General features: G+C 46.0%; 1 long non-coding RNA gene across 1 annotated transcript; it reads right to left on the minus strand.

The window, feature by feature from the left end:
• Positions 1–13,783: 13,783 nt before the first annotated feature.
• Positions 13,784–21,302, minus strand: LOC128841074 (uncharacterized). Its single transcript, XR_008445765.1, has 3 exons — positions 21,208–21,302; positions 14,426–14,602; positions 13,784–13,871 (listed from the first exon to the last, which is right to left on the minus strand). It is a non-coding gene; the product is annotated as an uncharacterized LOC128841074 (long non-coding RNA).
• Between the last annotated feature and the right edge of the window lie 1,158 nt (positions 21,303–22,460).

Raw genomic sequence — 22,460 nt, forward strand, 5'->3', positions numbered from 1 at the left:
CACTGACACTTCGTCACTTCACTTTGCTGCAAAAAGCTGTATGCCTCTTGTTGAGGTGGTTTTGTTTTGCCGGCAAAACAGCAATGTTTTGCCACCAAAAGTAGCTTTGTGGTGTGGACACCTCCCCTGTTTTGTTGGCAAAAAGCAGCTTTTACCGACAAAACTTTGTAGTGTAGACAAGGCCTCACACTGCCCAAGAAGTTTATCAAATTAGCCTTTACAGAACAACTGTCCCTTGATTGGGGCCTGATCCAACTCCCACTACAGGCAACAAAATTCACTTCAGGGGAGTTGGAGTGAGCATCCTACAGGACTGCTGGGGACGGGAGGAAATTAGTTATATTATTTAAGAAATAGTATAAAAGCACGTAATTAGACACTTTTAGGCCCCAATTCAAGAAAGCAATTCAGGGGAGGCAGCATGGCCTAGTTGATAGTGCTCAGAACTAGGACTCAGGAGACTTTGGTTCTGTTCCCAGATTGGCCACTGCCCTGCTGGGTGACTTTGGGCAAGTTGCTGTGCCTCAGTTTTCCCATCTGTAAAATGGAGATAATGCTACTACTGACTTCCTTTGTGAAGTGCTTTGAGATCTGCTGATGAAAAGTGCTATAGAAGAGCTAAGTATTATCCTGGAAAGCATTTAAGTACATGCCTGTGCGCTTTCCTGATAGCATAAGCAGGTGCTGAAATATTTTCTTGAATTGTGGTCTTAACCCATGTAGCACAAGGCAGAGTTAAGGTTGTGTATGCTCACTTAGTTGTGTTATTTCTCATCTCTTCATTGATTAACCATGTAAATGTAATGGTCTCAACTATTGTTTTTTTAAATATAGTTTCCTAGGTTCTCCTATTTTTCAATGAAACCAGATAGAAGCAAAGTACTATAATCAGGAATTATTTGGTTTGACATCAGGGGTGGAAGGTTCTGTCCTATGCAAAAGAGGAAGACAATGAGGACTCAGTGCAGGAGACTCTTGCAATGCTCAATTTCCTTGAGTGCACACCTTTATACACACCAGTATTAAAACTGCTGGACTGAGATTCACTTACTCAGCAGGTGAGTCTAACAAATCTTGATTAAGGCAAACCATTCAGAAAGTAGTGATCAGATACAAGTGGAAACCACAACAGGACAATCTCATCACAGTCACCTCCAGCAATGGACAATACAGCTTCAATCTCCATTTGTTACAAACTTATTTATAACTTTGTTATCTTTTCTTATACAGTACCTCCTCGCTTAACGTTGTAGTTATGTTCCTGAAAAATGCGACTTTAATTGAAACAATGTTAAGCGAATCCAATTTCCCCATAAGAATTAATGTAAATGAGGGGATTAGGTTCCAGGGAAATTTTTTTCACCAGACAAAAAACTATTTTTATATATAGATATAGATAGATATACATACACACAGTATAAGTTTTAAACAAACAAGTTAATACTGTTCACAGCTATGATGATTGTAAAGCTTCATTGAGGTGGTGAAGTAATTGTAGGCAAACGGTATTTGCTAATGGAGGGTCTGTCTCTTTAACATCTAGAATTCAGGCAGGGGATGTCCCACAACAGTGTATTACCACGAGCAGCGTGACAGGGCAAGGAGCCACTGTCTGGCTTACTAAACCCTTAGATCTAGCAGGGGGCAGGAGTAGGAGGGAGGGGGACACCCTGACATTAGCCTCCCTCTTCCCTCCTCCCCTGCACAGCAAGCAGGAGGCTCCTGGGAGCAGCTCCAAGGCAGAGGGCAGTGGGGGGAGGGACAGCTGAATTGCCCGCAATTGATAGCCTGCTGGGCGGCTGCTGCACAGGGAACCTAGGGGAACGGGGAGCTGATGGGGGGCAGGGAGCTGATAGGGGGGCTGCCGGTCCACCCTGGTTCCAAGCCCCCACCAGCTAGCTCCAACGGGCTGCTCTTCCTGCAAGCAGTGAACAAAGCAGGCGGCTGCCAAACAATGTTATGAGGGAGCATCGGGCAACTTCAAATGAGCATATTCCCTAATTGATCAGCAATGTAACAATGAAACAATGTTAACCGGGATGTCTTTAAGTGAGGAGTTACTGTATATACACATATTAGTCTCCCATTTCCATGTTAACTCTCTTCCCCTGTCAATACAGGTTTAGTGTTAGTTCAAGCCAGTTTCTTCTAGCTTTCTCTTTTATTTTCCTTACAAACATGGTTACTCTGCATCTTTCTTACACTTGTGCAACACTATACACGATTACTCTGCAATTTGTTACACATACAGTTCAGTTATGCATATGCTGTTAAACATGATCAGAAAAGACTCTTAAATAACACAAGGCTTCTAATCACACCTAAATATGGCTTCAATTCCAACACTCCCTACTGTGAAGCCATAGAATCTATTCTATGGCTTCATCAAGCCTGTAATTCATATATATCTCTTCTCTTTCCTAATAGCCTAACCACGCTCCTAACCTTCCAAATCAATGCAATTAACACCACTAGTATTATGTCTTGCAGTTACAAAGCCAATTGATATCATGCATATCCTTGAATGTTCCCCAACGCTATATGCTAACCTCCACCATGGAGCATTTCCCAGCATATCTATGTCACTGAATATTTTGATTCTCCCGGTTTAAGGTCAACACATGTTCTGAAAGTTGACTCATTAAGGCCTGCACATTAAATGTGGTATCATTTGACTTAACAGTACCTCACAGTACCTGGGCAACACCAATTCGAGGACCATAAACTGACAGACTGTGGATCTCATGTTGGGGAACTGGAAAAATTACCTTGTCCCCTATTCGGGTAACCTTCCTTGGACCTAAGCCTACAATTGACCAATCATAACATCAAACTTGTGTCCCATATTGAAAGTGTCTGACGCATGAGATTGCACAATATTTGCCTTCTCCAGCCTTTGCAACCTTGGCTTGACCTTGTCCCCATTGCCTCAGCCATGTTATGCAATTTTGGGTTTCTTTATCCAAGAGGAACTCAAACACTGGCAATGCACTTTGCAGTACATCACAATGACATAGCCAAGTACCATGCCTCTTGAAACAACATAAGATATCTGGGGCTTCCCATACCCCCTCCCATCCTTAGCAGTACCTGAGGACAAATGACATATTTCTTTGATGTGTTACCTGCTATAGTAGGTTCCAACATCCTTAGGGATGGGACACTATACACTTAATACCTCACTTAATTCTGTGGCTACAGGTATTGCTAGTATCATGGGAAGTATCCAAGTTTCATCAAGATTGCACCTCTTCTGAGTGTGAAGAGACCCTTGAGTTACACCTAATCCTCAACAAATCTACTTCTTTTATTTCTGTCCATTATTCCAACATCTTATTTGTTATGAACCCAGGCACTTCCACACCTTGAGTTTCCTTTAGTCCTACCTGTAGTTCCTGTATTAAGAAGCTGCCATACCACAAACAGGTGATTGCCTTCAATACATTAGTTCATGATTTTTCCCATTTCATGGACGACTGCTTCCATTTCCCTAGAACAACTGTCCTGTTATTCTAGCACCCTGAACATCCTTTAAATCCTCCCTTATATCCTGATTCTGTCATTTACTTAACTTTAACAAGTTTTGCAATTGAACTCTCACTTTCTGATTTTCCTCCCACAACACGGTGATATACATATGATTCCATGGTGATGTTGCCAATGCCCCAACTCCTAGTACTGTTCCTATATCTCTTTTACATCTTTCTCCCTGCCTCTTTCCCTTTTAAGGCCACCAAATTTCCTCTAATGCTACCCCATCCACTGATTGTCTAAAAATTTGCACCATTTTTGCTATCATTTGCATATAGAAGTGCACATATTTTGCATGACTGAGCTGCTGTGGTAATATAAAATTGGTTAAATTCATTACTACAGGCATCAATTGGTACTGTACATTATACATAATCTGATGTTCACAATTTATCACTAGTCCATTGTCAGGTCCTGCCTCTCTTTTGGGGCACGGTTCATCATCTTGGTTCAGTTCTGGAGTAGGAGACGCTCTTACTCCAGTATATTCAGGAGTGGTAGTGGTACTCTGCCAGTCCCTAATGACATTCCCAGAGCCGGTCAAAGTCTCAGTCACTTTCACTTTCCTGACATGGTGGGTGGATTCCTGGGCAACAGTTCAGTGATCTGCTCAAGTAACTGTAATATTTCCTGTGTGTATTAACTGCATGCTGTGAATAGCCACCTTAGCCATTATCACCCCTTAAACACATCACCCTTTGCAGATCCCCCAGTCCAAGTCCTTGATCCTGAGATTACTTGGGCTGCAGGATCCTTCATCTTGGCTGCAGTCCAGTCTGTACCGGAACACTGTAGGCTTTCCTGCACGATTACTTGGGAACCGTAAGGCTAGGGTGGCATTCTACCTCTTATGCACCTGTCACGGCTTTGTTTCTCTGCTGTATCCCAAATTCCACAGACCCTAACTTAGTGCATATTATGCCTCACAAGATGATCAAAACCTGAGAGAAAACAATTATTCTCACTTCCCTCTTTTTTACATTAAGATTCCCTCCTGTCCTTCCCCTTGTATGGTTTCATCTGCGTAACACATAGACTCATAGACATTAAGGTCAGAAGGGACCATTATGATCATCTGGTCTGACCCCCTGCATGCTGCAGGCCGCAAGACCCTTCCCTGGACTCTACCGTTGAAGTCCCCAATCCTGTGTTTTAGTGACTTCAATCGGCTGAGACCCTCCTGCTAGTGATCCCTGCCCCATGCTGCGGGGGCATATAGCCATTGATTCACCACCCCTTTTCATCCTTTATCCAAACCAGATATACTGATGGACTAGCTTTCTCCATTACCCAGGACCCTCCCAAATGGCTTTTGGAAGGGCTTTTTATCTGAAACATCCTTGCCAGAAGCTTGGCCATAGAAATAACTTCTAATTTTTCACTTGCCTTCCCCTAAATTAAGCAGCTCACATTCTAAACTGCAATTTTATTTTTCTATCCTCGTTCTTTTTGCTGATACAGATTAACACAGCTACCACTCTGAAGCTTTGAATATGTTTTTCACAGCCGAGAGAACTTTTTGTTGTTGTTTTTGGTCTGGGCTCCGTTAATTGCTATATTTTGGCAACATTACATTTTACTGACACTTTGATTTCTCTGTTCTTTTCTGAGGCTCAGCCAACATAGATTTCAGTAGTTCTACTGCTACATTTTTTACTATTCTTTCTCTGACAGGCGATGCTAGCTGTTGTTTTATTCATTTTTTTCTTCTTTACTTACTAGGTATTTCCCCCTTCTCTTTTTTGTTTTTATTGTTGTTGTTTAATTATAGACATCCTTTTAAACACTTGCACTTCCCCTCTAACACTTTAATACTTGCACTGTCCCGGCTGTCTATTTTCCTCTGAGCTCTGCGGTGTTCTGAGTCTGTGGAAAACAGCTTTTAACTTCACATTTCCTGAAATCACTCAGCATCAGTTTTTCATTGTCAAGTAAAACATTTCCCAAGGCCTCGTTGGCTGCTGAATCTGGGATTGTAAACTTTTCACCCAGAATGATCCAGTTTTCAGCCAGTGTTTTTGGCAGATTCAAGTTTACCTCTGTGCCTTTTATATTCATTTTTCAGCTTAGCACAGTTTGTCTGCAAAACTGTACTCCCATACACAGTCCTTTAAGGATGGCTGCTTTCTGTTGTCTCAGGCTGTAAATAATCACATGGATAGAGTCCACTGCCTCTCTAGGGTACCGATACTATTTCTAGGGAGGGAAAATCCTGTCCCTGAACCTGGAACATATATCTATCCTCCCACACTCATCTTCAGCAAAAATTTCAACAAGTGGCATGCACAGCTCCAAAACCTCAGCATCTGTCACATGCTTCTGCCAATCTAAAGAATGAACCTCCTTAACTGTAAACACTGTGTGAGCCATAGCTATTGATATGTTCTCTTTGTCCTTAGAGATATTCCACAGCAAATGCACCATACAACCCCCAGCGTTCATCCAATCTGCTCCTAAAATCTCTGTAGAATAATCACCCACACAGCTATGAGTAACAGAAAACTACCTACAGTAACATCTAAGGGTTTAGTAAGCCAGACAGTGGCTCCTTGCCCTGTCACGCTGCTCATGGTAATACACTGTTGTGGGACATCCCCTGCCTGAATTCTAGATGTTAAAGAGACAGACACTCCATTATCAAATACAGTTTGCCTACAATTGCTTCACATAACTGATAACACTTCGAGGCATCCTCACTCATCCAAAATAATGTGAGTAAATCCTCAATGACTGGGAGGAGATGCAGTATATCTAGCAGGAATGGAGGAAGCAGTTCCAACTGGTGGACTATGCCCTGTCCCCCAGGTCAGCTCCTAGAGTTTCTGCACCTCTTCCTCCAGTTCCTCATTATGCCTCTGCACGTCATAAAAGGTGATCCAGGGGCTCTCATGGCTGCCTCCTTTTCCTTGGCCGCATCCTCTCCAATACCCAGGGGTTCCTGTGTTACCCTCAGAATTGGATCCTCTCAGCCCCTGGGTCCTGAGCCTTACCCTCCTGGGTATGCCGACAAGCACCATCTGCTGCTTTCTCAACCAAAATCTGAATGTAAGTACGGCCCCAATCAAACCCCATTTTAGCTGCCTCTCTCACCTCTGGAAGTTGCCCATCAATAACAAGTTGTGGGTAGCTTGGACCATCACAAGTTGAATTATTCACGATCAGAGAATAAGAAAAAAAAAGTCACTCTTCATATTCTGCCCGGGGCTTGTTCGCTTTCTGTTTAACTGCACCAACAATGGTGATTGCCCCAACAGACCTGAATAAAACTCAGGTAAGCTCTGACCACAGGAACTGCCACTGTCCCTAATCTCCATAGCCCTGTGGAATACGCTGCCCAACCCCAGAGCTGATGCCCTTTTGCAAAATTCTCTCCCAATCTCCTCTAATCAGATCACAAAATTCAATCTGCTCCCCAGTTTTCACAAGCCACTGTAGAACTTCCTCTATGCTCCCACTTCGGAGCCAAGGACCTATTTCTTTCATTATGGCTGAGCCTTCTCTGGGCAAAAGATTTTAACCCTCACATCTGTACAGGTACCACTACCCTGATTATTTTGGACTCTGGACGTGATTATAGGCTCCACAGCACCAAGGGCTTTAGAATCCAGATTTTTCAAGGAACGAAAAAGTGGATTATAAGGAGCTGGAACTACTTCAGACAGTGCAACACTGTCCACATTATGCCATTTTTCCTTCCAAAAGTTTCACTGTGATTAAAAGTTCCTGTCAGTTCTGTATTTTCCAACAGCTTCTAACTGTGTTTACAATGTACCATGCTGCTCCTTGAGGGCATGTCTACACTGCAGTATAAGCCCTAGGTTAGTGGGACTTGACACAATTGAGTCATGTAAGGGAACTCCTGGGTCTTGAACATCTACATTGTTTTTAAGCCATAATATGAAGAAAAGGGAAGTAAAACTCAACAGTGACATCTACTTCCTAAGTTTCCCAGACCTGAAGATCTCTGAATAAGTTTGAAAGCTTGTCTCTCTCACCAACAGAAGTTGGTCCAAAAAAAGATATTACCTCAGCTACCTTGTCTCACTAACCCTACGTTAAGACTTTCTAATCTGTGCTTGAACCTGGGGCTCTGGCATCCACACTGCAGCACAGAGACCTGAGTCAAAGTAACCCTATCCCAGAATCCCTCACTCCTGAAATGTGGCTGCTCTAAACCCAGGACAGTGATGCACTGCAGGAAACTTTAACTGCCCGCCCTGCATGTTACAGGAAGTTTGACCAGCCTGTCGAGCAACCCTTTAAGTCTGTGCACTCCTAGCCACTGGAGTCAGCAACATGGAAGAGGAGCCTTTTGATGAACTTCTCTTGCTTGCACTTTCATTCCTGTGTCAGGAAACTAGCAGAGCATCTGCAAGGCAATAGTGAACAGTTTGGTGGCATTTTCTGTCCCACCCTGATGGAACTGGAGGAGGAGGAGGAGTTCCCTGGCATCGCAGACACACACTGGCAGATGCTGCTCAGTATAATTGACATAGTGACTGCGGCCCTCTACGTAGACCACATCATCCACACCCCTGGGATGGCCAGCAGTGGATCCAGCACTTTTGCATGAAGAAAGCCACATTTCTGGAGTTTTGTGAGCAGCTTGCCCCCACTCCACCCCAGCATAATGAGACACAACTCAGGTCACCCTTGCCAATCCAGAAGTGGGTTCCTATAGATGTCTGATAGCTGGCTACCCCAGACCGCTACAGGTCCATTGCCAACCAGTTTGGGGTTGGAAAGTCGACTGTGGGTAAAGTTGTGGCACAGTAATTGAGGCAATCAGGTGTGTGGTTTACCCCAAGGTGGCAGGCATTAAAGATATTCCAGCGGTAATTGCTGGCTTTGAGAGAATGGGGTTTCCTGCCTGTGCCAGGGCCATTGATGGGACTCACACTCCCATAGTTTGCCCTCCTCAAGGAGCACAAGTACGTAAACCACAAAGGATACTACTCTATTATTATGCAGGCACTAGTGGACCAGAGGCACATTTATGCATGTCAATGTGGGCAAGTTCATGATGCCACAGTTTTCGGCTGCTGAGAAGTTTATATTCATGGACAGGCTGGGAGGCTACTCCTACCAACTGACATAAACAAGGTTACTGTCCTCACTGTTATTCTGGGGTACTCCTGAGTATCCACTTTTGCCTTGGCTTATGAAACCATACCCTTATCTCAGATGCCCTGGCAAAAGGAGATTTCATTCCACTCTCAGAAGATGCAGAATGGTTACTGAATGCGCTTTTGGCAGATTAAAATCCCCTTGGAAATGTCTACAGACCCATTTGGATTCCAGTCATCAATGCTGTGCACATTACTGTGGCTTGCTGCACTCTTCACAACCTCCTGAATAGACCTATGACAGTGAGGGGACACTGGATTGGTATGTTCAGCCAGAAAGTGCACCTACCTCTGCGGGAGCTGGTTTCACCAAGGCAGCAGAAGTAGGGAATGTTTTGTGTTCTCACTTTATGGACTTGCCTGACCCAATAGAAGAGGGGGGAATAATATCTGTACAAATGTGCTTGTGGGGAAAAGTGGCTCAATTTTTTGGGAGTAGGAGGGCTGTGCTTGGGAGGAGGGTGGGCTTGATTGCCATGCAATGTAAGACTGAATGACATGATGAATAGTGAATGGGGGGGTGAGGTAGGAGGGGTAGAATGGGTGTATTGACAATGTATAGAAATGTGAATTGCTGTACCTAGCTAAACGGAGGAATACTGTTTGCTTACTAATGCTTAATTGCTCCTGAACATGTTTGTAGCTTTATCATCTCAAATCATGATTGTATGACGTGATGCAATGATAGCAATAAACTTTCCTGAAAACATGAGCTTTATTTGTAAACAAGTCTTAAAATAGTAAACAGTCCAGCTGCCATTACAAAACCAGACACAAAAAAGGGCAGGAAATAGTAAATCATGACACAATGCCCCTACAGCTGCATGTCTCCTGACCCCATGTTCTCCTTTCCCTGCTTTACACATTTTCCCCTCACTTGGCAGCAGAGGTTTAGTTACCTTGGCCCAGCCGCTCACGAGAAGGTGCTTGGGGCGGCCAAGTGGAAGGGGTGGCAGGTCCCTCGGTCCCTCTCGGAGGAAAGGACCTGCCCCCGAATTGCCGCCAAAGAAGAAAGCGACGCGGTGGAGCTGCCGCCGATCGTGATCGCGGCTTTTTTTTTTCCCCCGCTGCTTGGGGCAGCAAAAACCCTGGAGCCAGCCCTGCTCATGAGTCATGAATGCATGGGCTGCTCTGAAATGGAGTTGTCCAAGCTACTGCTGTACTGAGGGTACATTGCAGGGTGATCATCATGTCATGGTGCTCAGGAGGCAGCAGGAGCCATTATGGACAGGAGTTGCTGGAACAGTTCTCTCTGTTGAAATCTGTTCTCCTCCCTTAGCCACTGTTCCTGTTCCAGGAACTGCTTTGCAAGTGCCTGCTCCCTCGTTGAAACCCTGTCCTCCACCGGGGCGGCGTGCCTCAGTCTTTCCTCCTGCCTGTCAGCATGCCGTTATTCCAGTCTGTCGTCCCTCTTCTTCTGGTACTGGACCTGCTGGTCTGCCCTCTCAGAACTTCATCAAGGAAACGCTTCCTTTTGGAACATTTGGTGAAGGTACGTTGACATAGGGATTGAGTTCCTGAAGAACAGCAGGCAGTGCAGGCTGAGGGGCCTGAAACAGGCCAAGAAACAGAAGGCTATTATCTAAACTAGCCCATAGGAGGAGCAGAATTAATTATTGTGGAATCTCAAGGACATAAAATGTAACATTTCTAAAGTGAACCAACACATATTGTGAAGGGGTGTTTCACACCTCATACTGTCTCTGGATACAGACTTGTTAATTGTAGTTACAGAAGTGTAGAGACAATGGTACATTTAAAATTATAACCTTTTTTCTGTTTCATAGAAATTTCATAACTAATTGCCATATGGGGCTGGTAGTGAGGGAGACATGTGTAGTGTCCTGTCTGCAAAAGGCTTTTCTGCTATTTTAGGTCTTTCACATTTTGGAAGGCATAACTGTTCTGATGCCTATTGCCAGAGAAGGATGTTATTCCAAGCTGTTGAAAGGAAACCTGTGGTGTATGCAACTGCATATTTAACAGCACATTTGTGAGTGATTAGTCAGCTATAGAGGGGGCCTGGAAAATACACCCTTCCCCACATTGTATAACTAGCTATCTGGAGCTCCTGCTTCAGGAAATGCTTGCTATCAGTGGCCAGGATTGAGTCAGAATCTGTGGGGAACCAACATGACGCTGTATTAGCTCACAGACGGCTTACCCAGTTATTGCTGTACGCAAATGTGCTGAAATCTACAGCTTTTCTCCACTCCACATCCAGCACAGTTCTGGGAAAAAAACTGACACCCCACTTATACTTTGGAGAAATGATTTTGTGCCCCACAGACCGCATGGACTCTCGTTAGCTGAAATGGACTAGATTTGGAAACAGAATACTGCTTCCCAAACACACACACTCAGTTCACTGTTTACAGGCAGCTTCCTAGAGACAGGAGTAAAATTTCTTACTACTGAAAGGACTTCTGTGATTTAACAGTTAAGTTGTAAGGGTTGTTTGAAATTCCAGGTCACCATTTTGAACTCCATGTGGTGATGGGGAGGGGAATGGGGGAGGCCAAGGCAGGGCCGCCGAGAGTGGGTTCGGGCCCCGGTGAAAAATAATTTCCGGGCCCCCCAGCAAGGGCAGACTGGCTAAACAGGGCCGATGGGGGGGGGGGGGGGGAGGGGGAAGCGGGGTCCCGGGCCCCCTTCTGGACCGCTGGGCCCCAGTAATTTGTATGGCTTCCCCCACACACACATCAGCTCTGGGCTACTGTGATGCAATCTGCCAATAGTGGCCACATGCTGGTAGCTGAGGCTCATCATTTTTGTAATGCTTCTTAGAGCAGAAATCCTTCCTGTTCATGTGCATTTGAGTCATACACTTACCAGACTCTGGGGCAGCGTCTGTCTCCAGTGGATGTGCTGCTGGCTCAGTAGCAGATTGTTCCAGGGGAGGGGAGGAAAAAGGGGAAAATCAAACACTCTTCCGAATAGGGACTGAGAATTTGCTGTTGATCCTGATCTAGAGCCTACTCTGGGACTGGTTCCATTTAAAAAGACACTTCAAACTTCGCACTGGGAACCTGCTGCGGGCTCCCCCAGTCCCCATGCTGGATTCAGGGGCCAACAGGGCACCACCCCGGCTGCCAGAACGTCATGAAGCATGATTGGCTCTGTGCTGGGTGCAGTGCCCAGAACCTGGTCAAAGACATCATAAAATGGGCCTGGCATTGGCAAGTTGCCTGAGGTGTGGTTCTTGTCCCTGGTCTTCCAGCACTCACTCTTCAGCTTCTTAATATGCTCCCTGCACTGGTCACCTGTCTGGAAAACCTCACACAGAGCTGCCAGCTTTTTAGCTATCTCTGGTGCACATGTAATTTCTGGTTTCAGAGTAGCAGCCGTGTTAGTCTGTATTCGCAAAAAGAACAGGAGTACTTGTGACACCTTAAAGACTAACAAATTTATTAGAGCATAAGCTTTCGTGGACTACAGCCCACTTCCTGGTGCTTTTGCTGAAGTCCACAGTTTTACTGGCCTCACAACAGAGATTCACCAAAATTTGGCTGTACTCCCTTCACCATGAAGCAGTTCGCTTGGCAAAAAGCTTGAGGGGATCATTCTTCATTGCAAACCCAGAGAGTGATATGATTGTGTGCTTGCAGACCGGTGATCAGAACGGAATGGGTTAACACTGACCTGAGCTGCTGCCGTTTCCCAAGCGGGGAGAGGGTGACTTCCATTTTCAGTAGAGTGGATTGGAGATTGTTGGGATAGAGAGGACTAAGGAAGTTGTCCCATGGAATTGTGGGATACTTCTGACAGACTACTAGGACACAAGTCAAAAGGAGTAGCGTCTACACTGCAAAGCAATAGAGCAAACCTTGAGTCCCAGCTTGACTTGTGCTCAGACCTTGTGGTGTCCTGTGAGCCAGGGTTTGAGTCCTGGGTTAGCACAATTGCAGCGTAGATGCAAGGGGTGTTAGACTTGAGCCCAAGCTCAAGCATGGGCTTACATTGCAGTGTAGACATACTGTAAGAAGCTCACATTCCTGAGTTTTCTCAAAGCCTCCAAACTTGTACATAGTGTCAATAGTTCAGTGACCTTGTTTCTCAATTCTACTTCCTGCATTTCTTTAATCTGAGTTTTATATTTTCTGCATTCCAGTTTCAATGCTGTGTTTTGTTTCACAAAAGCTCTGGTTAGTCACTGTTAACCCCATACCACCATACATCTTATCCTTTTCTTGCCAAAAAAGTGGCTTTCAAGCAGATTTGTCACTGCTTCAAGCAGATTGTGGCTTGTGAGGATGTTACATTGTGCAACCTGACATCAGCCTCAAGTAATCAATCTGTTTCTCTTCCACCGGAAGATTTCAAAACACTTTATAAACATGCATTATTTTGGAATCAGAGCATTTGTGTGAGGTGTAATCCCACTTAACACAAGAGAAAAGGTGCAGGCAAGATTAATAACTAGTCCAAGGCTACACAGGAAGATTGTGGCAGAGGCCCAAATCCTCAAAGGTATTTGGAAGCCAATCTCCCATTGAATGATCTGAGCCTAATTGACTTAAGTGGGGTTGCAGAGGGCAGCAAAAACAAATTACTTACTGTAAAGTAATTATTACACCATAGAGATTTTGAATTTCCTAGCTCACCAAACCCTGTTTTGTTCCTAATGAACTAACTGTTCTTTCTTTGCAATGCAACATTGTGTAGGATATCAAATAGGAAATAAGGTCTTGTACTTAAAGGGAAATCCAAGATTTCTGTATGATAACAAAGAGTAGAAAGTCTAGGAACAAAGAATGCCAAAGATAGCATCCAGACAACAGGAAAGAGTTGGAAAGTCTGTCTTCTTTAAAGCACAGCCAGACAGTCTCTTCCTCGAAAAGTTATCAGTTAGCTTGAATATGCTAATCCTGCTATTCTTCCAGTAAATTCTATTTTGTCCTTTGGTTGTATATTTCTGAAGCTTGCTACTTAGTCCAAGACATGTTCAATAACACACCAAGAAATAAAAGGGAATTTAAGGATACGTGACATTCTTTTTCGCATCCTTTCCAATTCAGGAAGCTTTTTTCACATTTCACCACCACACCTTTATTTTTTCTAATGATAAATCTGTTATACTGAATTCAACTCAGGTGCATGCAAAGACTTACTTTCTTAATCTGACTTTGGACTGCATAGCTACATCATAGGTTCCTTCTTCCTTCTTATTAAAAAGCAATACAGTCCTTGGCAGGTGACTTCAGAAGAACTTCACTGAGGATTAGAAATAACATTTTCAAAAACACAGAAGTGACTTAGGAGTCCAAGTCCCACTTTCAAAAGTGATGTAGGCCCTGGGTCAAGCAATGTACCAATGAATCAAATAACATGCTGTAGTTGTTCCACTTCCAGGGAGGTCTCTGTACCCAGAGGTGGGAGCTGCATTTGTGTTGTACAGATTTGTGATCTTAAACAATTGCTTGTACTTTTTTCCCTTTAATTTACAGTTACCCTAATGATTTGTTTGAGAGTTCTCTTTTTCCCTACTGACAGCTACTCTGTGACTGCACTACTAACACTAACATTTTAGGTGCCTTTTGGAGAAAAAAACCCCTCATTATTTTTGCGCTGAGCAGAGTTACTGTCTTATTAAGTGGCCTTACTCATTCTGCTACTGAAAAGTTTTGTAATTACATAAAGAAAAATATTGTCTGCAATTCTTGTCATTAAATTGGCAACAATTTTCTTCTGACCCCACCGCTGAAAGATTTGACATTCTCAATTAGTTTCATGGCATTTAGCTATCAAATATACTCAGAGTATATTACCAGAAGAGTTACTCAAGCTGAGTGTCCTGTCTGGAATCTTCTGCCCAAACCAAACATTTTTCCTGAAAGTGTCCTTGAACTTGTGCTTCTTTTCCACCAGGGCCCTTTACTTCTGTGTTTACTGTAGCTTCTGCATTGCAGTAGGTTGCAGCAATGCTTCTCTGCAGTGTGTACATTCTGGTGGAACATAAGAGAAAGTTACTCACCTTGTGCAGTAATTGAGGTTCTTCGAGATGGGTGTTCTTGTAGTGGTCAGGTGACAGTGCGTCCCAGCACTGTTGATTGGAGATTTTCGGTAGTAGTGCCTGCGCATGCACCGTAGCTGTCTCGCAGCACTGCTGGAGTCTTGTTCAGCGTGCACACAGCCCGACCCCTCAGTTCCTTCTCTACCATAGAGTCCTAGTATCAAACTCCAAAGTAGGGGGAGGAGGGTGGGTAGTGGAGCACCCACAGAGCCACATATCTCAAAGAACCACAGTTACTGCATAAGGTGAGTAACCCTCTCTTCTTCAAGTGCTGTGCCTGTGGGTGCGCCAGTTCAGGTGAATGTAGAGCAGTGTCCTTTACAGCTGGGGGGACTTTGGAGTTATATGCATAGTGGAAGAGGAGAGGGCCTTAAGGCCTAGTATGGCATCAGCCGTGTGATCGCATAGTGATTGGTGAAAGTATGTTCTGATACCCATGTGGCAGCCCTTCAAATTTCTGAAATAGTACATTGTACAGGAATGCAATGGATGTTGCCATGGCCTGCGTAGAGTGGGATCTGATCCCTATCGGGGGTTCCGTCTTATTTGTTCGGTAACACAAGTGAATGCCGCTCAATACCTGGTAACACAAGTGAATGCAGCTCAATATCCACTTTAAAAGCCTCTGTTTGGATATGGCAGCCCCTTTGGACCATTCCGTCATCAAGGTAAAGAGCCTTGTGGATTTACGGAAAGATTTCATTCTGTCCAGGTAGAAGGCTATCACTTACCTAACATCCAGGATGCGTAATGCTGCTTCCTGTGAATTTTTGTGAGGTTTAGGGTAGAATATAGGGAGATGAATAGATTGGTTAATGTGGAAGGTTGCCACTTTGGGAAGGAATTTCAGGTGAGGTCACAGTGTGACCTTGTCTCTGAAGATCATGTATGGTGGATTGGCCATCAGTGCGTTTACCTCGCTAACCCTTCTCGCAGATGTGATAGCTGCCAGGAATGCTAGCTTCATGGACATGTGTAGTAAGGAGCAGGTAGCCAGAGGCTAAAAACAGAGGTCTCATGAGTCCCTTGAGGACAAGGTTTAGGTCACGTGGGAGTGGATAAGTGAACATCAGGGTGGAGATTCTGGAGGCCAGCTAGAAAATGTTTTGTAGTTGGATGTGTAAATATCGAGAATCTGCCGATCTTCTCATGGAAAGTGTTGATCATCGCGAGGTGTACCTTGATAGAGCTTAAGGACAGGCCTGAGTTCTTCAGCTCTAAAAGGTACTCTAGCACCATAGGTAGAGGTGTGAGCTGGGGGTTAGGCTGTTTGGTTAGGCTCCATGTGGAAAACCATTTCCATTTTTGCAGGTAAGTATTGCGTGTGAATTCATGTCTGCTGTTCAATAACACGTTTGACTTGTTCTGAACAGGTTAACTCATGTAAATGGAACCATGGAGGAGCCATGTTTTCAAATGGAGTTTCTCCAAGTCAGGTGTAGGATCCGACTGTTGGCTTGTGAAAGAAGATCTGCTCTCATTGGGAGAGTTCATGGGGGGTGAATAGACATATGCAGCAGGTAGTGGTACCAGGTCTGTCTGGGCCATGCTGAAGCAATCATGATGATCTTGGCCTTGTCTTCCTGGATCTTGCGTAGTAGTGGGATTCAGGGAAATGCATACATGAGTGTCCTCTCCCATGTGAAGGCATCCATGAGTGTCCTCTCCCATGTGAAGGCATCCCCCAAAGATCAGGGCCCTAATCTCACCCTGGAACAGAATAGGGGACATTTGTGGTTCTGTGTTGTGGCGAATAAATCAATTGAGGGAAACCCCCATTGATGGAATATCTGTTGTAGCACAGCAGGATTCATTTTCCACTCATGCTCCTGGGAAAGCCTTCTACTTAGTGTGTCAGCCGCGATGTTTTGGCATCCTGGAAGGTAGGAAGCTGAAATGTCGATGTGGTGATGGATACACCAATTCCATAGCCTCATGGACTCTGTGCATAGGGAATGGGATTGGGCGACCCCTTGTCTGTTAATGTAGAACATGCACATGACATTGTCTGTCAGCACCCATATTGATTTGTTCCTTATGAGTGGTAGAAAGTGGAGGCAGGCATTCCTTACTGCTCTGAATTCTAGCACGTTTATGTGGAGGCGTGTCTCCGATGGTGACCACCTGCCTTGTACTGTGTGGAGATCTAGGTGTGCCCCCCAGCCCAGTAGGGAAGCATCTGTTGTGATCATGATTGAGGGAGGTCTTTGGTGAAAGGCGATCCCTTCACAGAGGTTTTTTGGGTCTTGCCCACCACTGTAGGGATGCTAGAACCTTTGGTGTTACCATTATTCAGAGGCTGTGTTTGGTCGGCTTGTATACTGAATTCAGCCAGCCCTGTAGACACTGCATGTGTAATTTGGCATGCTTTACCACAAATGCGGTGGTGGCCATGTGTCCAGTGGCTGTAGATGGGTCCTTGCCATGATTTGTGGGCAGATGGAGATGGTGTCTATGAGATGTTTTATGGCCTGAAATCTGGCCTGAGGTAGAAATGCTCTGGCTTGAACTGAGTCCACGTGTGCTCCGATGAAGTCTAGATGTTGTGTGGGTACCAATGTTGACTTCTGGATGTTCAGTTGCAACCCCAGTTTTAGGAAGAGGGAGCTGGTCAGTTGTGTGATTGTTTCTGTCTCTGTATATGTGTCCTTTGAGAAGACAATCATCTAGGTATCGAAAAAATATGACCCCTTGTTTGTGCAGGTGAGCTGCGATTACTGCAAGGGTTTTGGAGAATACTTTCAGTGCAGTAGACAGGCCGAATGGAAGTACTCTGTATTGAAAATGGCAGTGTCCCACTGTGAATCTGAGGAATCATCTGTGAGCAGGATGTATAGTAATGTAGAAATATGCATCTTGTAAATCAAGGGCTGAAAACCAGTCCCCCCATTCCAGCATGGGGATAATTGTGCCTAAGGTGACCATCTTGAGTTTTTGGGAGCGTATGAATTTGTTGATTTTTTGTAGGTCTTGTATCGGGCGTCATCCACCACTTTTCTTCTGGGTCAGGAAATAGTGGGAATAAAAACCGTTCCCTCTGTATTGTATTGGTACTGGTGCCACATGCAATCTAGTTTCAATCTTAAAATGTGCTTGTGAGAAGGGTCCCTGAAGAGGGATGGGGAAGGGGTGGGGTAGGATAGAGGGGCAAGAAGTAAAGGGGAGGGAATAGCCCGATCGTACTGTTTCTAAGACTCAATGGTCTTGTGTAATGGGCTCCCACGCCTGGTAAAAGTGATGCAGGTGGTGACCAAGTGGTGTAAAGGGGAGGCTTCGACCAAGCCTTCAAAACAGTATCAGCAACTTCCAGGGAGGCCTGTAGGGCCATCCTGGTGACTAATTGTCCTTTGATGAGCACAGATTTGATTTGTGCTCTCTTGTCCTCAAAGAGATCCAAGGTAAACTCAAAAAGTTTTCCATAATTGTCGTAATCATATTTAGCTAGGAGGGCACTATAGTTGGCAATCCAGAATTGTAACGTTGAGGATATGTAGACCTTGCCACCCAAGAGGTCCAGTCGCTTGTGGTCTTTGTCTCATGATGTAGAGCGGTGTTGAGTTTGTTTGGCCCAGTGGTTAGCTGCTTCAACCACTAGAGAATTTGGTTGTGAGTTGGAAAACAGGAAGTCCATTCCTTTGGCTGGCACATAATATTTTCCATCTGCCCATGTGCATGTTGGAAGGGTGGTGGTAGGAGTCTACCAGACTGTTTCCGCAGGGTCAAGGATGGCATCGTTTATGGGTAGAGCAATTTTCGATGAAGAGGATGGTTGCAAGATTTTTAACAGCTTATGCTGATTTTCTTGGACTTCTTCTAGGGGAATGTCCTGACTAATTGCTATGCATTTGAATAACTCCTGGAATTGTTTAAAGTCATCAGCCAGTGTGGGTGGAGGTGACATATCATCAGGAGAGGAAGAAGAATTGTGTGCAATGGACACTTCCTCAGAACCAGTTTCTTCCTCTGGTTCCTTGACCATCTCCTCCGTGGCTACTAATGTCATAGGAACTGGAAATACCAGAGGGGATCAGAGCTCTCCTCTATGTGGCGAGAATGTTTGATTATAATGGGCTTTGTATGCTGCCCATGGGTCCCATGGTGGCCACTGCATGGGGAATGCCATGGGAGGACCCATCCATGGTGGGCTGTACCATGGGTAGTGAGGTTGTGCCTGATGGTCTTTAGGTTGCAGTGTCTCCCCAGTAGATTTATGTTGAGGTGTGGGGGAGCATTGTGGTGAAAAGACTCCATCCTCTTGGTCCTTTGTCATTGTCACTCAACACTGATGGTGCTGTAGGTGATGTCGGTTGTGTGAGGACTGGTGGTCCTTCTGTGTCGAGGAGAGGTGATTGGGGGCACAGACGCAACAGTGATGTCTTTCTGCATTAAAAATTGTTGCGATGTTGGTGGATGTGACATGATGTTTTATCTGTGTCAGTCAGGTGTTTAGTCAGCTTCTGTTTCACTTTTGTTGGGGTCGGTGGTGACAGACGGTGCCGTCTGTCAGCACTGAGCAAGGCAGAGGCATCATGGTCATAATTGGCACTGGCGGAGGTTGCATGGTCGGTGCTGTATCCGATGTGGTCGTTGGTATGGTCGGTGCCGAGGAGGAGACATGGCATGGTTCGTGTCTCAACTCCTTGCTCTTATGTATGACGTGGCTAGTGCTGGGGAAGTCATACGTACTGACTCTCAGGGTCATCGGCACCAATAGTAACGACCTCGCAGGACACTGTTTCTTTCTGTGCGGTTCCCTTTGCGGAGCGGTTGAGGCTTGCTTCCTTTTTTCTTGAGAGGATGGAGCCATGCTCTTGGTTGGTTCAGGCCGAGTTGGTGAGCACTTGGGAGAAGGCTTTGGAGTGTCCTTTTCTGATCCTAGTTGGAGCAATTTTTCCATAAGGATAATTTTGAGACAGAAATCCTGGTCGCGCCGGGCTCTTGCCTTCAAGTTGTTGCAATGGGTGCACTTGGATGGTATGTGCGTCTCTCTGAAGCATCTCATGCAGAGAGAGTGCCCGTCGGACCGTGGGATGGCCTCCCTGCAGGAGCCGCATATTTTGAAGCCAGAGAGCCTGGCATGATCAAGCTACTGTCTCAGGTGGACAGAGAACTTTTGCGGTTTGTGCTCCGAAGGGAGCCAGGAACCGGGGAAAGAAACTAAAATGTTCTTTTTTTAAAAAAACACTACAAACTAATTAACTATCTAGCTAAGGAAACAAATAACTGAATCGATCAACTATCTATTTTTATTATCTCTAAGGGGAGAAGCTGTCACACTCCCCTGAGCTCCATCTTCAGCCAAGGACCGTTGAGAAGGAACTGAGGGGGTCGGGCCATGCGCATTCTGAACAAGACTCCAATGGTGCCACAAGACATCTATGGTGCAAGCTTGGCCCGAACAGGCACTGCTTCTGAAAATTCTGATCAACAGTACCAGGATGCACCATCACCTGAAGTGGAGCACCCATAGGGACAGCACTCGAAGAAGAAAGGTGCCTTCCTGATCATTAATGGGGCAGCACCTGATGTGCTTTGCGCCATATACCAGGGTACATAAAGCACCACTTAAAAAGTTAATACATTATACCTGTCGAGTGTTAGGAATCAATAGTTTGCTGTCAGGCTTAGACAGGCATCATCCCATGTAACCAGTTTGCATTCTATAACACTATAGAAAATCCATAACAATGCATTAAGAATTTTAGCAATACTATCAGACACTCTAGCTTTTTATCAAAACCAAAGGCTAATCAGATCAAATAGACAATATCCTCCAGAGCTAAAATACTTAATTTGTTTTTGAATTTACACCACTCTCCTGGAAAGTTAAAGTGAGAAGAACTAGCAGGCGCTGTCAAATGTTCTTAATGACCACTTTGTTTCTGATAAGTCTTTGGGTTCTGCATAACACTTTATTCATGTTTCCTTGCTGACCATAGGGATTGGACCTAGTCAGCTAGCGAAAATTCCTCACTTAGGCAACTTGACTTCTAAGTCCCTGTCAATACTAAGTTTACCAACAATGAAGAAAGTGTTGTGGTTAACTTTGGGCTGTGGTTCCTTTGACATTCCTTCAACCGCACTGTTTTAAAGTGAAGTGGAGGGTGGGAGAAACTCAGGAAAGTATATAACTGATTCCAAAACACACTTAGCCCTAATTAAAGAAGATTGTATGTGCTTCAGCAGCGGAAAAGGTGGGGGTGGGACAGATGCCAGAGGACAGCCAACATTTGTTCACAAATATATATGAAGTTTGATAAACATACAGAGAACTGACACATTAGAATTAATAAACCTGGATTTGTCAGACACGTGCTGCTGAGCATAGGACCTATGGAACTCCCGTTGTTTTCAACAAGTGCTGGATCAGACATTTAATGCTTACCAATGCGAGCACTCCCATGGAAATCAATGGGCCCGAATCCTCTCTCACTTAGGTCGGTTTTACACTGATGTATCTCCATTGACTAACAGAATTACTTCTGATTTACGCCAGGATGAGGAGAATCTTGGCAAACCCGTTTATAACCTTCTTACCATAAACTTGGAAGGTAGTCTTGCCATTGGATTTGGATCAGGCCCATAGTGTCCATTGACTTCAATGGCATTTGTCAGTGTTTTCAGGATTGGGATCTTGGTTTCCAGATCTGTGAAAAAAAGAATAAAAGTACAGACTGTAATAAAAAATTGGAGCTGGGATGTGTGGGAAATAGGAAGTGTAGTAAGATGAGGCCCTGAAACATAAACCCTTATCAGAGGCCCAGTATGAGGCCTGAGGCCTGAACTAAAGTAATGGTCAAGACTTTGCTAATATAAAGCAAAGTTAAGCTGTGAGCCAGAGGCAGGCCCTGCTCACAGAAGCTGGCAAGGAAAGGGCTGATGCTTCAAGAAGATACATATCTAAAAGGTGCAGAACACTACATATCAGAACACTCCAATATTTGCACATTCCATATAGTAGGGTTACCATACGTCCGGATTTTCCCGGACATGTCTGGCTTTTTGGGCCTCAAATCCGCGTCCGGGAGGAAATCCCAAAAAGCCGGACATGTCCGGGAAAATAGGGAGGGAGGGCCCAGCAGTGCGGGGCCGGGGGCCGGGGCCGGCGGTGCGGGGCTGGGGCCGGCGGTACTGGGCTGGGGGCCAGGGCCAGCGGTGCGGGGCCGGGGGCTGGGGCCAGCAGTGCTCGGATGGGGGCCGGGGCCGGGCCAGGGCCAGGGCCAGGGCCAGGGCCAGCGGTGCTCGGACGGGGGCTGGGGCTGGGCCGGGGCTGGGGCCAGCGGTGCTCGGCCCGGGTCGGGCTGGGGCTGGGACCGGCGGTGCTCGGCTAGGACCGGGACGGGGTCAGGGCTGGGGCCAGGGCTGGTGGTGCTCGGCCGGGGCCGGGACGGGGATGGAGACGGGGGTGCTCGGCCGGGGCTGGGCTGGGGCCGGGCCAGGGACGGGGCCAGCGGTGCTCGGCTGGGGACCGGGCTGGGGCCGAGGCCGGGGCCAGCGGTGCTTGGCTGGGGCTGGGATGGGGATGGGGCTGGGGCCGGCAGTGCTCGACCAGGGCTGGGGACAGCGGTGCTGGGCCGGGGTCGGGATGGGGATGGGGCCAGAGGTGCTCGGCCGGGGTCCAGGACGGAGCCGGCGGTGCGGGGCCGGAGCCGGCGGTGCTCGGTCAGGGGCCAGGCCAGGGCCGGGCGTGCTCGGCCAGGGCCCGAGCCGAGCCGAGCGGGAGATGCAGGGGCCAGAGCCTCTTGGCCTGGGCCGGCAGGCCGCCAGAGGGAGCCACTTGGCCAGGGGGG

This window comes from Malaclemys terrapin, chromosome 7 (assembly GCF_027887155.1).
Source record: "Malaclemys terrapin pileata isolate rMalTer1 chromosome 7, rMalTer1.hap1, whole genome shotgun sequence".
Classification (NCBI taxonomy): Eukaryota; Metazoa; Chordata; order Testudines; family Emydidae; genus Malaclemys; species Malaclemys terrapin.